Source organism: Castor canadensis, chromosome 8 (assembly GCF_047511655.1).
Source record: "Castor canadensis chromosome 8, mCasCan1.hap1v2, whole genome shotgun sequence".
NCBI lineage: Eukaryota > Metazoa > Chordata > Mammalia > Rodentia > Castoridae > Castor > Castor canadensis.
The window spans coordinates 74,617,882-74,634,906 of NC_133393.1; the positions used below are offsets into that span (position 1 = coordinate 74,617,882).

At 35.0% G+C, this 17,025-nt stretch overlaps 1 pseudogene; it reads right to left on the minus strand.

Annotated features, from left to right (window-relative positions):
- Positions 1–8,312, minus strand: part of LOC109675429 (regulator of nonsense transcripts 1-like) — a 34,128-nt pseudogene extending 25,816 nt beyond the window's left edge.
- Positions 8,313–17,025: the final 8,713 nt, after the last annotated feature.

Here is a 17,025-nt window from a genome sequence, read left to right on the forward strand (position 1 = left end):
TTCCTCTTCAGTGTGACAGAAATTAGTAGCAGTGACTTACATGTTTGGCCCTTTTTGTTGTCCTTTTTCTCAAGCTGTTTGATTTTTCACTGCATTCTTTCTCATTGTAGATTCTAATTTGCATCATTTTTGTTCACTCCTAAAGGTATATTTAAAGATAATTGTTCTCACATAGCAAGTTTAAAAATACCACATAATTTTGAAAAAAAACTTCTGCAAGACTGATATATAAATTCTGAAATATCTGAAGAATAAAAGGATTTGGTAGCTATATCACAGTTTTCCATCTGTGCTCTATGGATATTGTGTAAAATTAGTAATAATATGAAAAATTATGCACTCATTTTTGTCTTTCTCTTTTGTTGTGGAGCCAATGCAGGCCTCACTTATGCAAAGAACATATTATACCACTGAGCTACTTCCCAGAATCTAAATTGTGCATTTCAAGTAACTTTAAACTAAAAATTTCCCTGCTTAACATAGATGTACTTATTATCAGAACTGATACAGTTCTTATATGACACTATTTGCTTTATGAATGCTCAAGTTATTTTTATGCTGCTTTAAGTTATACTTTTGCATTATTTCTTGAATCTTCTCTGCATTTTGTTTGTCCTTTGTGAGTTAATCCTTTCCGTCTTCCAACTAAAAGAGAACAGAAAAACTTTACTTATATTCTGGTACAAATCTGTTCAACAACTGTTTATGTGCTTACATTTTATTGGAACAAAGCAAGATCCCTTCATCTCTATGTTATTTATAGTTACTTTTGGGCTATTACTGCAGAGTTAACTGAGTTGTTCCAACAAGGATCACATGGACAAACTAAAATAACATTCCCTGGCTCTTTGCAGAAAAGTTTATTGACTCTGCTACAATATAAAACACATTATTCTCATTTTCTAAGTTTATTTTATCAGATATTCATATGGGTAAATTGGAGAAAAAGAGGAAGTGCACATATGGTAAGGATTTATATTTTTTGCATTTCAATGATTACCTCATTGACTATAATTTGAAAAGTTCATACATACAAATGCCTAGAGCTATACCAGCAATTAAAAACATTAACATAATTATTTCTGTAAACCCTAGATGTTTCATGAACATTGAAGAGATACAATCTACACAGATGCTTGAGTATATGAGTGTGAATTCCAGCTCCACCTATTACTAGTTGTGTGTTTCTGAGCAAGTTAACTTTCTGTGTCTTTGCTTCTCCACCTGTACAATGAAAATAGTAACAGTATATATTTCACTGGATTGTTGGGAAAATCAGTAAGCTAGCAAATATTCATAAAGTACTCAAAAGAGTGGGTGGCACATAGTGAGCTATCTATATTTACTGCTAACTATAATGATTGTATTTTATGTTCTAATAAAATTTGATCTTTCAGGAAGGTAGCATGCCAGTGGAAGAGGTCTTCTGTACAAAGTTCCTGAATCATTCTTCACCTCATTGGAAGTGGTGCTAATGGGGAACATAGGCCCAGAATCCATCCCCAGTACTTAAGAAGGGTTTATGAATTCCACATTCATCCACTTAAAGTAAGTTATAGATTTCTTCTCTCAGTACCACTCAGTGAGCAGTGAGTATTTCACACATGCAAATGGCACACCTGAAGTAAGTCCTACATACTGACATGATAATCAGATGCAGGCCAGAACCGCTCATCTGAAAATGTTGCTCTATTCTGAAATCAAGGCTCCCAAGCAATTCATTCCCAGCAAGCGTTCATGCCAAGCTGCATTAGCCAGCACTCTCATGAACAGGTGAAGCTTACCTGGCATGACATGTCAGTCTATAGCCAGAGGTTTCCTGTTGGTCAGGTGCTATAAATTTATAAAACCCAGTTCTGCCTACATAAAGAAGAAGCAAAATCTGCATTTTCTCACAGAGAGAAAAACATGAACATTTGATATAAAAGTTCTCTTCTGTTAGTTTAAATGGTTTTAATTTTGTTTAATTGCTTAGCTATATTCAGAATAAAAGTCTTGTTATGTCAGTGTCTCAAAGAAGACATTATTGGTATGGTATAAAGTACTTAATTATATACTAACAACTGTTAAGCAAAAATATTTTCAATATACTCAAGAATAGGTAACATGCATAATGAGTAGTATTCTTCCCCATAGGTAAATTTACACTTTTACAAAACTATCACTCATAAAATGAGTAATATAAAATTCAGGGTTAACTAAACTTGTGTAAATTATCTCTGGTTCTTTTGAGGTTTGTGTTGTAAGGAGCAATGTAGACAACGCCTGAATAATTCACACTTTTGTAAATAATGACAACTGGCAATTCTTTTCCTTTAACTTAGTTTGAAAATTTTCATGTGATAGTAACTGAAGGATCAATTTCAATTGGGAAAATTCACTTACATCTATACTAGACTTTATTTTGATGAGAAGTTGCACTAGTATTTTACCATCAGATGAACAAAAAAAGATAAGCCTCATTTAAAAATTAATGTATTTAAAATAAAGTACAGAGGAAAACATATATGTAATATATCAGGATTTGTTTTGAATAGAATATTTTTCTCAATCCTTGATGCAAAGATCCTGCAGTATAAATTTTAAAGCCATAAAAATAGGAGTGATAAACTGTGGACTTAAAAGTAGGTACATAAATATTTTAATCAGTATTATTTAGAAAATAAACTATAACTAAAAATGGAAAATACAAAAAATTAAGGGCTGAGTTGTTCTACATGGACAAGTGCTCAAAATATTAATTTCAATGAGAGTCAGAACTGTCAGAGAAAGATTGATGATAAGAAAGTGGTGAGCTGGTTCTGAATAAGTGAAGCAACAGAATAAATGCTGAAAAGACAGGAAGGAAAATGTGAGTGTAGGCAGGGAGATTGTGCAAACAGCCAATCAGCTGAGAGGATAAAATGCAATGGCGAGGAGAAAGGAGTATATTCACCAAAAGCTCTTAAATCACTATTCACAGCAGCATTGTTAACATTAGGCAAGAAGTAGAATCAACCTCAGATTTATCAATTTATGAACACAGAAGTGGCATAGCTACACCATGGGAGATTGCTGGACAATGGAAAGAAATGAAGTAATGATACTTGCTCCAACACAGATGAACTCTGAAGAAGCCAATCAAAACAGACTAAATATTCCATGATTCTATACACATGAAAGCACAGGGAAATAATTTAAACAAAAATCAACTGGCAGTTTTCAAATACCGGGAAAGGTGGAGTGAATGGGTTATGAAAGCCCAGGAAACCAGGGTTTCTTTTCAAGGTGATGAAAGTTCTAAACTTGGCTCTGGTCAATCACAAGTTACTAGAGTCTTCCATGTCAGTTACTTGTTTTTTGACTTATAAAATCAATAGTATTTCAAAACATTCTGAAAATATATGTAATTCATCTCTGCTTTTCTTGTATTTCTTTTAAGAAAAAATACCATTTTTTCTATAGGAAAGGAATACCTTATTCCTTTCATTAGATGATTTCTTTTGGGACCTATAGGAAAACACAAAAAATGTAGGTAAATATTTAATATGTAAAACAGAAAGTTTATCTAAACTATTGTCTCTCAATAGTTTAGCATTTGCCATTTATTTCTTCTATTCACAAAGATTGCAGAGTGCTTAAAATACAATAATGTTCTACAAGGGAAATTTAGTTATAAATAGAAAGAATAACATTAATGCACCAAGACTACTACTACTGCAAGTACTAGCAGTAATAGTAATAGCAATATCATACCAAAGAATTAAATTCAGATCAAACTTTCTGAGAGTCAAAGTAACAGAACAAAACATTACTTGCACTATATGACATAAATGACTATGCAGGTTGTGTTATTATCAATTTTAATAAAGATAAACTTTTACAGGCACTAAAACCAATTTGGAAAATATTACTTGGGATCTTATATGAGGGAACTCCTTCTATAATCACGACAGGGTTTACATTTTACAGAGCAATGCTATGGATTATTCCAAGCACTGTGCGTGTGTGGGAATTCTAGAGTTAGGCAATGATTATCTATTTTATCAAGGAAGAATCAAGATGAAGAAAGACCAAATAAGTTGCCCAAGTGTGAAAGGGTTATCAGTGGCAACCCAGATTTTAATCCAGGCATTCTGCCTGCACAATGTGTGTCTCACAGTGTTCTGTGAACACCACATTGGTCTGCAAGTATTTTTAAGAAATATGATAGCAGAAGATTCCATATCATCACTCCAATTCTAGGTATAGTTATGAAAATAATTTGCACATAATACAAATATTTTATAAATAAATGACTATAAGTTTAGATAAGCTGGGAAAATATACTTTCAATAAACTAAAGGTTGATTTGTCTAAAGAAATTCCTAAATAGCCAGCATTCATCTGTTCTACTGTTTCTTCATACATTCAAATAATTCTTAGGGAGTATAAATACATCTCAATGATACTTGTGGTCAAGGAAATAAGGTTTTGATTACTTTGTAATCAGTCCAAAAGTAAAAATTTGTTATAGATAATTTACTTTTCTGTTATATGTAAGCAAACATCCTCTTTCCTCAGAACCTATAAACTGTTAAACTGATACACCTGATATTTTACAATACCCTACAAAATGATAGCTACTTATTTGATAGCTTCTTTTGTATTGTCAAAGGCACAAGAAATGACAAAATTTTATTTGGCATTTCCAAATTATTGGTATATTTTTGTTACATAATTTCAAAAATCTATGCATGTTAGTCTAATTCTTAGGGGATCATTTGCACATCCAATTCCATTAGAATATCCTATTTCTGAATCAATTCAGAATGAACAATTGCTTGCCATTAAACCATGAGTATGATAGAAGTTCTAAGAACATAAGTTCTAAGTTTATAAGTTCTAAGAACATAAGTTCTAAGAACATAAGTTTATAAGTTCTAAGAACATAAGTTTATAAGTTCTAAGAACATAAGTTCTAAGAACATAAGTTCTAAGTTTATAAATTCTCAAAGATAACATACCAAGCTTTCTAATACTTGGGCATACAACTAAAATAAAATAAAATAAAATAAATGTGTCCTTGACTTGATTATTTCTAACAGTGTATAAACATACTCTATAAGATTCTGTTAAAAAAAACCCAACTTTTCTTAAGCCCCACCTTCTCTTTCGTTATCTTCTTCTCTATTGCTGTTCACAGTAAAACTTCTCTAAGGAGTTGATCACACTTACCCACACCAGTTAGACTTCCATAGTGACCACTTCTTGAAACTGCTCCCTGTGCCTGTCACCTGTTCTCATCTTTCCTTTCAATGCCATTGAGAGAGTGGAGTACTCTCCTGCTTCACCTGTAGTTTATAGATCCTGTTCTATTTCCCAGAAAAGTAACCATGCCTAACATTTTTTCATAGGGAAATAAAAAAACTTAAAGATTTTGCCTTTATCCTGAGCTATTTCACTCACACTACAGCCATCCTGTACTTGTAGTCAGCCAGCATTAGTAAATCAGCCTCTGAAACTTTGGTGTAATTATAGACTTCTTGGTGTTCTATTTTTCATTTTCCACTTACTTTACTTTATATCCAAGGCAGAACCAATAAATCCACTTTAAAGACAATTTTTTAAAAATAATTCCAGTGACAAAGATAAACATGCAATTTTGATAGCTATAATTCTTTTCCATCTTAATTTATTACTTTTAAAAATAGGAATTACTTGCTTAATTCAAGGATATGTGAATTCCTTTCCTCACAAAACAGGTCATATGCAATTATGAGCCAATGTGATACAGAGAAGTTGACATGTGAAAAGTTTTACCTTAGCATGAGAAAACCTTTACAGAAGAGGTAAAAGATAAAAGAGGAGCTCACCAGGCAAAGAGATGGGAGAAGACATGTTAGTTAGAGAATAGAGTGTGAGCACAAAGAGTAGGTAAATGGCAGATAGATGTTTCCTGGCAATGTGAAAGGAAGAGAATAAAAGACACAGGAACAAGTAAGAAGAGATGAATACTACATAAAACTTGAATGCTACACTGGGAGACTAGATCATACTGCATAGAAGAAAGGACAATTAGCTGTGGGAGTAATAATTAGATTTGTGCCATGTGGTTGGTTTTGTTTTTAAATGTAGTAACATTCAATTTAGACAAAATTTCTAAAGCACAAGAGGTACATAACATTAAATGAGAAATTGTGAAAACATCTGTGTGTAATCCTCACTTTTAAAATACCCATATGCCATTACATATAGTTGGAAAATAGCAATAGTCTGATGTCATTATTTTGTTTGAAAACAAAATGATATGGTAATTTTTGTATACCTTTAGCACAGTATATAATCCTCATATAGAAGAAATGGATTTACCAACAGACTTTTTCATGGGACAAATACACAGAATATTAACATGCTACAACTATCATGTAACTACATAAGTTTATAGAGACTGAATATTTTTCTTTAGAAATTTCATCACTGGAGACTTATGTTATGAGGACCTAAAAGCATCAAAAGCAAAAACAAACTCACAATTATTTACAAGAAAAATGTGTGTAGATAACTATTCTATGATATAATCAAATCAATGACAGCTACTTGCTTCCTGAAAGACAGCCCATCAGAGGTAAAAGCATTCCAATAAATGTGCCTCCAGTGCCCAGGTACTGGAAGAAAGCCAAAGCAGAAAAGTGGAAGATTTTTCATGTCTTGCAGGTAATGGGTGCTGGAAATCTGAGTTAGGATGACCAGGAGAGGCATTGCTGAGAAAGTAGCTTTTAAGTAAAGAACTGTAGGTATAGGAGGAGCAACCAGGAAGCTGTCTAATAGAAAAGCTGCAAGTACAGAAGTGTGCATGGAGAGCATAAGGAAAAGTGAGTGGTTCTGTATGGCTGCAGTACAGCAAATGTGATGGAAAACTCAAGTCCAATTCTGTGTTATAACAGGGGTCAGATCGTGTATTGCCTAGAGGTGTTAGGAAACACTTTGGCATGTACTCAGTAAACAGGAGGCCATCGAAGGTTCTGAACACAGGAATAACACCAGGTTCACATTGTTTGGGGCAGTAGTGGACTTTGAACTCAGGCCTTCTTGCTCACTAGACAACGACTGTAGTGTTTGAGGCATGTTTGGACTACAACAGCCAGAGACTTTCTGGTCCACAAAGCCTCAAATATTTGTTCTGGGTCCTTTGAAGAAAAGTTAGCTAATTACTGGTTTAGCATATCATAGATCCTGTGAAGAAATTTTAATGGAGTTTACTCAACATATTGCAAAACAAATGGAACATGGCTACCCATGTGCCATCACTTACCAATATCCTGATTAATTTGGGATCCAATATTTCTGCAGTCATACATTTGGCACAAAAACCAAGTGCTAGTAATTTCGTTGGTCATGAGTAACAAGGTATTAGAGCAAGTAGATTCCTGTTACATCTCACCAGGTGTTACAAATATTAGGACAAAATTTGCTTAAGATGTGTCATCAAACCTCATGCTTAAATAGTTTTAAGTAGTGAGAAAATCAGTACATTGTAGACCCAACTTCAGATGAAGTGTTTGCATACTACATTATTTTATGGATATAATAATGTATCTACTTGCTATTGATGACTACTTGTACTATATATAACTTCATGATACAATAATGCCATAATAAATATTCTCAGCAAATATGTACATGCCAAAATTATCTATATAAATACCCTCAACATATATTACATATCCTTGGGTACATTTTATATACCTTGAAGTATATTTATAAATATTTTCTTATAGTAAATATGTACATTAACTATTTTATGTTTTACACAATCATGATAAATCTATGTGACATGTATATATGTGTGTGAAAGTCAGGTTTCCTGTCTCAGAATGATCCAGTCCTGCCTCACTGGTGGGAATGATATATTTGACTTTTTAATACAGGCTATAGAACTATCATTCAAAAGCATTTACCAATTTTATTTACTAATGGGGCACAGAATGTCCTTTTCCCTCACATTCGCCAGCCCGCTTCAGTATTTTTCAAAAAAATTATCAATACAATTGCAAATGATGATATGTTACTCTTTATTTACATTTGCTGATATCCATGCAAGCATAAAAATTGTGAGTCATCAATATTAGAGCAAACTGTAACTTATTTCACAGGATGAGAGCGATTATCTATTGTTAGAGATCGCCATGGTTTTACCTGTCATGTTCTTCACGCTTGTTTACAGGAGATTGCTGGTTATGGGCTTCCCAGCTCTGTCTTTGTGCAGTTAGTCCACCTTCGGCGGCAACAGCAACAGTGGCACCATCATGTGGGTTTTCTGCCACTTCCATTCCATATCCTTTGTGCCTCATTTTCTCTGAAAACTGTAACAAAATTTTGATGCCAAAGATAAATGATACTTTTCAATAAAAAAAACTTTATGGTTTTCTTTGACTTTGTCATTTAATTCAGTTCTACTTTCATGATTTTAGTTCACAATATCTATTTTTTGCTTAGTTTAATTTAATCATAACAGGTCAAAGAAATTTTTGCAAATTGTGCTTCATTATTGTTCAAGTGAAAGAAACAGGTTTTCAAAATTCCTAAAAATTACTTTTCATTCTACTCCTTTCTTTCCATTCACTCCATACTACTTATCATTGTCACTCACTGTATGACTAGCAAAAATAAAAAGACACAAAGATGTCCTCTTCTGTCTTTACTACTGGGTTTTACACTGAACAGCCAGAGTTAGAAGAGGTGATATTGTGGATAGGAAGCGTTCCCCTTTCTGCACACTGCTATTTCTGCTACTGCCTTTTCTAATCATTTTTCATATGAATACTGAGCTATCAGAAAAGTGAAGGCGCTCACTGAAATGTATGGACCAAATAATTGCTCCTTAACATAAAAGTCCCTTTCCAGAGAGTTGGTTTGGTGACACTATTCTCTTCCTCAGCATACACACGGAAGTTAGGAGAGATCAGAGGAAAAAATTAAACCTTTAAGATTGGCATCACTGCATGGTAATATGAAAACACAAATTTGAGTCACAAGGAATGATCACTATTCAACAAGAGTACAACTCAGTGGCCATCACTGTTTTATTAATCAAATTTCAGTCACTCAACCATAAGACACATATTTGAACTGACCTTTTTTATCATGTAAGGAGGCTATGCCAGGGGAAGTACAAGAAATAGTCAGAAAAGAAATTGCCTCAATTCCATGGAAAAATTTAGCTGTATGTTACTGCTAAAAATAAAATATTTTGTTTTATAGTTAGCTAAAACTTAGACTTATATGTTTAAATTATGTAGTCTACATTTAAAAATGTAGAGCTAAACATTTAAATTATGGTCTATTGGCTCAAAGGGCTAGACTGAAAGGTGGTAAGATTTGACCTACTAATGTTATCAGAGCAAAGAACACAATGTTAAAGCAGAAGAAATTTACATTAAAGTTTTACATAACTGCAGCTGGTTATTTTCAGGTCTTTTCTGATCTTTCCCTGATATAAAATATACAACTTGGAATGTCTTTATAAAAGTGATAGTTTCTATAGAAATAGATAACAATAAAAATGAGAAAATAATTTGTTTTGATTACCAGAATTAAGCACTTAAATTTCATTTAGTTTTTTGATCCCTGTATACTTCTTGAAAAAATACTTTTAGTAACTCAAAACTTCAGCAACTCACTTGGAAAGACACTAGATGTCACCAGGTGCAAGGTAAACAAAGAACCTACAGGCTGATGCACTAGATCATGCACTGAAAAGAAATGAACAGACCTTCAGAAACAAAATCCTGAAATATCATAGAAATTCATATTTTCATCCTCCTAATAATAAAGTTTTAACGACCAAGTTCATTGTGCATCATTAACATTTCCAAAATCACGGTTACTTTTGTATCTTTACCTCTGAACACTGTATCTTTAATCTGAAATGTTCCTGTCCACTGCGCTGACAAAGTCCTTTTCTTCTTTTAAGACTAAGTTTGTTGTGTGAGGTTTCCCTTGCCTATGAATTTGCTTTTCTAGAGAAACAAGTGTCTTTTTCTTTGGTGCTATCTTAGTAGTCTTAACAATTTTTCTTTGGTAACTTTTAACACTTGAGCTGTGTATTCTTATTATATGTCTAATTATTCTCCTGGACTGAAGGGGACAATGTTTTAAATCATTTTTATTTAATCAGTTATTATTTATTTTACTTAGTAATCAGCTAAATGCTAGGCAGTGGGACTGAAAAAGTGCCAATGAAACTTGTCAGGAATGGCTTTTCTAGAACTGATGCCCAAGTTGATACTTGAGGAGTAAGTTTAGCCAGATTAGGGTAGAAAGGGTGAAAGACCATAAGGAAGTAGGGTAAGATAGAGGGAAAAGCATTAGATGGTGTATGAATCAGTCTACAAACATGGGGAATTATGAAGAGGACATCACCAGCAGTTTATTAATGACAGAGAAATGGGCAGACAGAAGAAAGGGCTGAAGATGGAAGTCAGATTGTAAATGTTTTCTATGCAATTGTAAGGTGCTTGAACATAAATGCCTTAAAGAGTGACTCGTGTGCATGTTTACAAAAGAGGTAGATCACTCGGCTTGTGCAAGGATGAATGTGAGGGCATGTGAATAAATGTAGACGGCAACAACGCAAAATAAAGATGATGGAGGCTTAAGGTGAGCAAATGATTAAAGAAATGTTTAGAACATAAACTTTTCACTATAGAAAGACTTTTTCTCAAATGAGTAATTGTAAAGATCTGGAACCCTGCAGAACTAGGCTATGCTGATCATGTGACAAAAGATACAAAACGAGATATGAGTTGAAATACATGCAGTGTGTTTCAAGTTCCTTGAATTTATTTTGTCAGTTCTCTGCTTCACATCTTCCTAACTCAAGAAAACCATTTAGATGTTTTCTTTGAAATGCACCATTTCTCACATGTGCCAAGCTCATGAAGAAATACAGCAGGGCAGGGGTGCAATGCAGTGGTGGGGCATGTGATTAGTGTGTGCAAGGATGGCTGTAATCCCCACACCCAAAAAGGAAAAGAAGGAGAATCAGGAAGAGGAGGAAGAAGAAGAGGAGGAGAAGAAGAAGGAAGAGGGGGGGTAGAGAGAGAGAGAAAGATGAAAAAGAAAAATAGTAGTTAAAAAGTTAATTGTTTGCTCAACTCAAGCCTCCATCATCTTAATTTTGCATAGTTGCTGTCTACTAAATAATGGAATCATTTTAAAGATAATGTACAATATTCTATTAAATACAATGTTTATTCTGCAGGTAATAAACTGCATGACATAGTTTTCTATGTCATGTTATATCATAATGCATTGTATTACATTATATCATATTATAACATTTATTATTTGGCTTATTGCTACTACCTAATTACATTGGTACTTAATAGCACTGAGTTAACTTGTACAAAATTAAAACTCAAAATCAATTGATTAGCTGGGACTACAGGTGTGGATCACTGTGCTCAACTCTCTGATACATAAATTTTATACATGTAAAATACTTTAGAATTTCATTAATAACTTCCAGGAATCTCTAACATGTGTGGGATTCCAAACTTGGAACCTTAGGGAATTTAGTCATGAAGACAGAAACATCTGAGCTAATGCTTACATTAAAATCTTTTCAGTAAACCTGTAAATAACATTCTGTGAAATATCAGTATCAACAGGAATCAGAGATGATGAGCGTTTCAGTTATTTAAGGTACTGCTTAGCAGAGTAAATCATATGGAAAAATTTACCTGATTTGAATGTTTATGCATCCTTCTTTGCTAATGCCTTAGCTGGAATAGGGCCTTCCCTTTCAATTGTAGGCTGAATGGAATTTGAAAGAAAATAATTAATAATTATTGTGTATTTCATACAACATGATGTTACTGATCTGGGATAAACATATTAAAGGTATTACCTTTACATGAGGATGTTTCTTAGGAGATTCCAAGAGGCCAAAGAGAGACATTTAATCAATTGTGCATACACAGACAAAACCAACTACACATTCATGCACAGTGAGTGTGGAAATGAATTATCATGGATAGCTTTGAAAGTGTTTACTCTAGGTTTTGGTTTGGGGGTATTTTTAGTTTGATATCCTGTTTGGTTTGGTTTTATGATAAGGACAGCTTTATGAAAGAATTCCAATGAAGTCAGGCTCTGGTGACTCATGCCTGTCATCCTAGCTACTTGTGAGACTGAATTTGAGAGAACTGTGGTTCAAGACCAGCCTTGGGCAAATAATTTTTGAGACCCCAATCTCCAAAATAAGGAGAACAAAATGCATTGGAGATGTGCCTCAAATGGAAGAGAGCCTGATTTTCAAGACCCAGGCCCTCAGTTCAAACCTCAATTACACCCAAAAAAAGGAAAAGAAAAATATAAATGAATGAACAAAAATAAGAATAATTAAGCGCCCATATGGCTTGGGAAGACACGGACCATGTGAGCTTCGCGGTACCGCGGTAGCCCCACAGACAAGCCTGGGCCAGAGCAGCATAGCCCCCTGGACAGACTGACCTCCACCCGGGAAAAAAAGAGAAACTGAGTACTAAGCAATAAGAACAGTTAAGACACACTGGAAAGAGGGTGGGGCGCCCTGAGCGCTGAAGATTGGGGGAAGGGAATCCTTCCCGGGACTGTAAATAAACAAGCCAGGCGGGCCGGAGAGCCTCTGGCGGGAGCGGGACACACGCCCAGCAACCAGGAGCGGGGAAGCTTGTGAGAAGAGGGAAGACCCACTTCCCACGTGAACTGTAAATAAACATGGCGGCCGGCAGGAGCAGCAGCACCGCGCAGTAAGCAGGAGCAGGAAAGCTTCTGAAAGTGGCAGTGGGAGGAAAACTTCAGAGGAGAGGGGGGAAGACCCACCTCCCACATGAACTGTAAATAAACACGCAGGCCTGACAACACGGGGCAGTGTCACCTTTCCCAGTGCTTGGAAAGGGGAAAGCCTGTAGCAGAGGCTCCTGCACAGGAGAACTCTGAGCAAACAAAGCCTGTGGGACCAGGTGAGTGCTAAGTTCACCCCAGAGATCTGCATAAATAACGCCGCCAGCTACAGGCTGAGAGCAGCAGGCAGGCAAGCCACAGTTGCAGATACCACTCTCAGAACTGTCTCCAGACGCTTTTTTTTCTTTTTCTCCCTACCTTTGATGAGAGAACAACCGAATTACACCTGCAAGCCAAAAAACTTACTGAAACTGTATTGCATTTGAACTGGGGACACTTGGTGGGGCTTTTGTGTGTGTGTGTGTGTGTGTGTGTGTGTGTGTGTGTGTGTGTGAGTGTGTAGTTTTGTTCTACTTTATGCATCCCCTTTGATGAGACAACTACAGAACAACATCTGAGGCACCAACTCCAGGACTGGAGACTGAGATGGACACCCAAATTATTAAGACTGAAACTGCATTGCATATAAACTTGGAAGTTCTTTGGTTTTTTTTTTTTTATTTTCTATTTTCCATTTTATTTTAATTCATTTTTAAATATAGATATTACTTTCATTTACTTATTTTTTATTTTTTTATCTTTGATTTTCAATCCTCTCTCTGTCTCTCTAATGTCTGTTCAGCTTACTGTCAATTAGTACACTAACACTCCCTGTTTATACCTTTGAAACTCTCTTGTCTGATACCTTGTTCTGCTTTCTCCCCCTTGACTGTATATTTGTTTTCCCCTTTTCTTTAACTTCTTGCTTTCCATCTCAGCACACTCTTCCATTCTAAATATTACCATTGTTATTATTACAAGCTAGAAAAAACTTAATTACACACAGTACAGGGACAGTAACAACACCAAGGACAATGACGGGAAGACAGAAAAAACAGGGAAACCAGTTTCCCCACAGCAAAAAATTAGTACAGGAACCAGAGGGGAATGAAGAGAACAGAAACTCAGATCCAGACTCCAACAAAATGAAGATAAACTATGTCAAAGGACCCAATGAAGCTCACAAGAATAATTTAAAAGAAGACATGCTACAAGTACTCAATGAGAATTTTATAGAGATGATACTGGATAGGGTCAAACAAAATGTACAGCAGACACTCAAGAAATTCCAAGACAATAAAAATAGAGAATTTGAAAAAGCAAAAGAAGAAATAAAGGAAACCATAGAAGCACAGTATAAACACCAAAGTGAAAGAGAGAACACAATGAATAAATGGATAAATGAACTCAGAACAAAAATAGACAACAATAAAGAAGAAAACTGCCAGGATATGGAAAACCTCAGAAAAAAGAACGAAACAGAACTGCAAAACAAAACAGAAGGCCAATCAAGCAGAATAGAACAAACAGAAGACAGAATCTCAGAACCTGAAGATGAAATGGTAATTAAAGGAAAAACTGAAGAACTATTAAATAAACAACTCAAGACCTGTGAAAAGAAAATGCAAGAATTCACTGACTCCATCAAAAGACCAAACTTGAGAATCATGGGCATCGAAGAAGGAGAAGAGGTGCAAATGAAGGGAATGCGTAATATATTCAACAAAATAATAACGGAAAATTTCCCAAATCTAGAGAAAGATATTCCCATACAAATGCAAGAGGCCTCCAGGACACCAAACAGACCAGATCAAAATAAAACTACCCCATGACATATCATCATTAAAACAACAAGTTCAGAAACTAAGGAAAGAATATTGAAGGCTGTAAGAGAGAAAAAACAAGTAACATACAAAGGTAAACCCATCAAAATCACAGCAGACTTCTCAACAGAAACATTAAAAGCAAGAAGAGCGTGGGGTGAGATCTTCCGGGCACTGAATGAAAATAACTTCAACTCCAGGATACTCTACCCAGCAAAGCTATCATTCAAAACAGATGGAGCAATAAAAGTCTTCCATGATAAGCAGAAACTAAAACAATATGTGACCACAAAGCCACCATTACAAAAGATTCTGCAAGGGATCCTGCACACAGAAAGTGACACCCAACTTAACCATGAAAAGGCAGGCAGCACCAAACCACAGGAAAAGAAAAAGCAAGACAGTAGAGAGTAACATCAAGTTAGGTACACACAATCAAACCTTCAAACAACTAAGATAACTAAATGGCAGGAATCACCACATACCTATCAGTACTAACGCTTAATGTTAATGGACTTAATTCACCCATCAAAAGACACTGTTTGACAAAATGGATTAAAAAAGAAGATCCAACAATTTGTTGCTTACAGGAGACTCATCTCACTGACAGAAATAAGCATATGCTTAGGATGAAAGGCTGGAAGAAGATTTACCAAGCCAATGGCCCCCGAAAACAAGCAGGAGTAGCAATACTTATCTCTGACAAAGTAGACTTCAAACCTACATTGATCAAATGAGATAAAGAAGGACATTCCATACTAATAAAAGGGGAAATAGACAAAAAGGAAATAATAATCATCAATCTGTATGCACCCAATGTCAACGCACCCAATTTCATCAAACATACCCTGAGAGACCTAAAAGCATATATAAACGCCAACACAGTGGTTGTGGGAGACTCTAACACTCCATTATCATCAATAGATAGGTCATCCAAACAAAAACTCAATAAAGAAATCCAAGATCTAAAATATGCAATAGATCAAGTGGACCTAGTAGATGTCTACAGAACATTTCATCCAACCTCTACACAATATACATTCTTCTCAGCAGCCCATGGAACCTTCTCCAAAATAGATCATATCCTAGGGCACAAAGCAAGCCTCAGCAAATATAAGAAAATAGAAATAATACCGTGCATACTATCTGACCACAATGCAGTAAAAGTAGAACTCAACAACAAAAGTAAAGACAAAAAACATGCAAACAGCTGGAAACTAAATAACTCATTACTTAATGAAGAATGGATCATCGATGCAATAAAAGAGGAAATTAAAAAGTTCCTGGAAGTCAATGAAAATGAAAACACAACCTACCGGAACCTATGGGACACAGCTAAGGCAGTCTTGAGAGGAAATTTTATAGCCATGAGTGCATATATTAAAAAGATTGAAAGATCCCAAGTCAATGACCTAATGATACATCTCAAACTCCTAGAAAAACAAGAACAAGCAAATCCCAAAACAAATAGAAGGAGAGAAATAATAAAAATAAGAGTTGAAATCAACAAAATAGAAACCAAAAAAACCATACAAAGAATGAAACAAAAAGTTGGTTCTTTGAAAAAATAAACAAGATCGATAGACCCCTGGCAAACCTGACTAAAATGAGGAGAGAAAAAACCCAAATTAGTAGAATTAGGAATGCAAAAGGGGAGATAACAGCAAACACCACGGAAGTCCAAGAAATCATCAGAGACTACTTTGAGAACCTATATTCAAATAACTTTGAAAATCTAAAAGAAATGGACAGATTTCTAGATACATATGATCATCCAAAACTGAAGCAAGAGGAAATTGATCACCTGAATAGACCTATAACACAAAATGAAATTGAAGCAGCAATCAAGAGTCTCCCCAAAAAGAAAAGTCCAGGACCTGATGGATCTCTGCTGAATTCTATCAGACCTTTAAAGAAGAATTGATACCAACCCTCCTTAAACTGTTCCACGAAATAGAAAGGGAAGGAAAACTGCCAAACACATTTTATGAAGCCAGTATTACACTTATCCCAAAACCAGGCAAAGACACCTCCAAAAAGGAGAACTATAGGCCAATCTCCTTAATGAACATTGATGCAAAAATCCTCAACAAAATAATGGCAAACCGAATTCAGCAACACATCAAAAAGATTATTCACCATGACCAAGTAGGCTTCATCCCAGGGATGCAGGGGTGGTTCAACATACGAAAATCAATAAACGTAATAAACCACATTAACAGAAGCAAAGACAAAAACCACTTGATCATCTCAATAGATGCAAAAAAAGCCTTTGATAAGATCCAACATCATTTCGTGATAAAAGCTCTAAGAAAACTAGGAATAGAAGGAAAGTTCCCCAACATTATAAAAGCTATATATGACAAACCTACAGCCAGCATTATACTTAATGGAGAAAAATTAAAACCATTCCCTCTAAAATCAGGACCAGACAAGGATGCCCACTATCTCCACTCCTATTCCACATAGTACT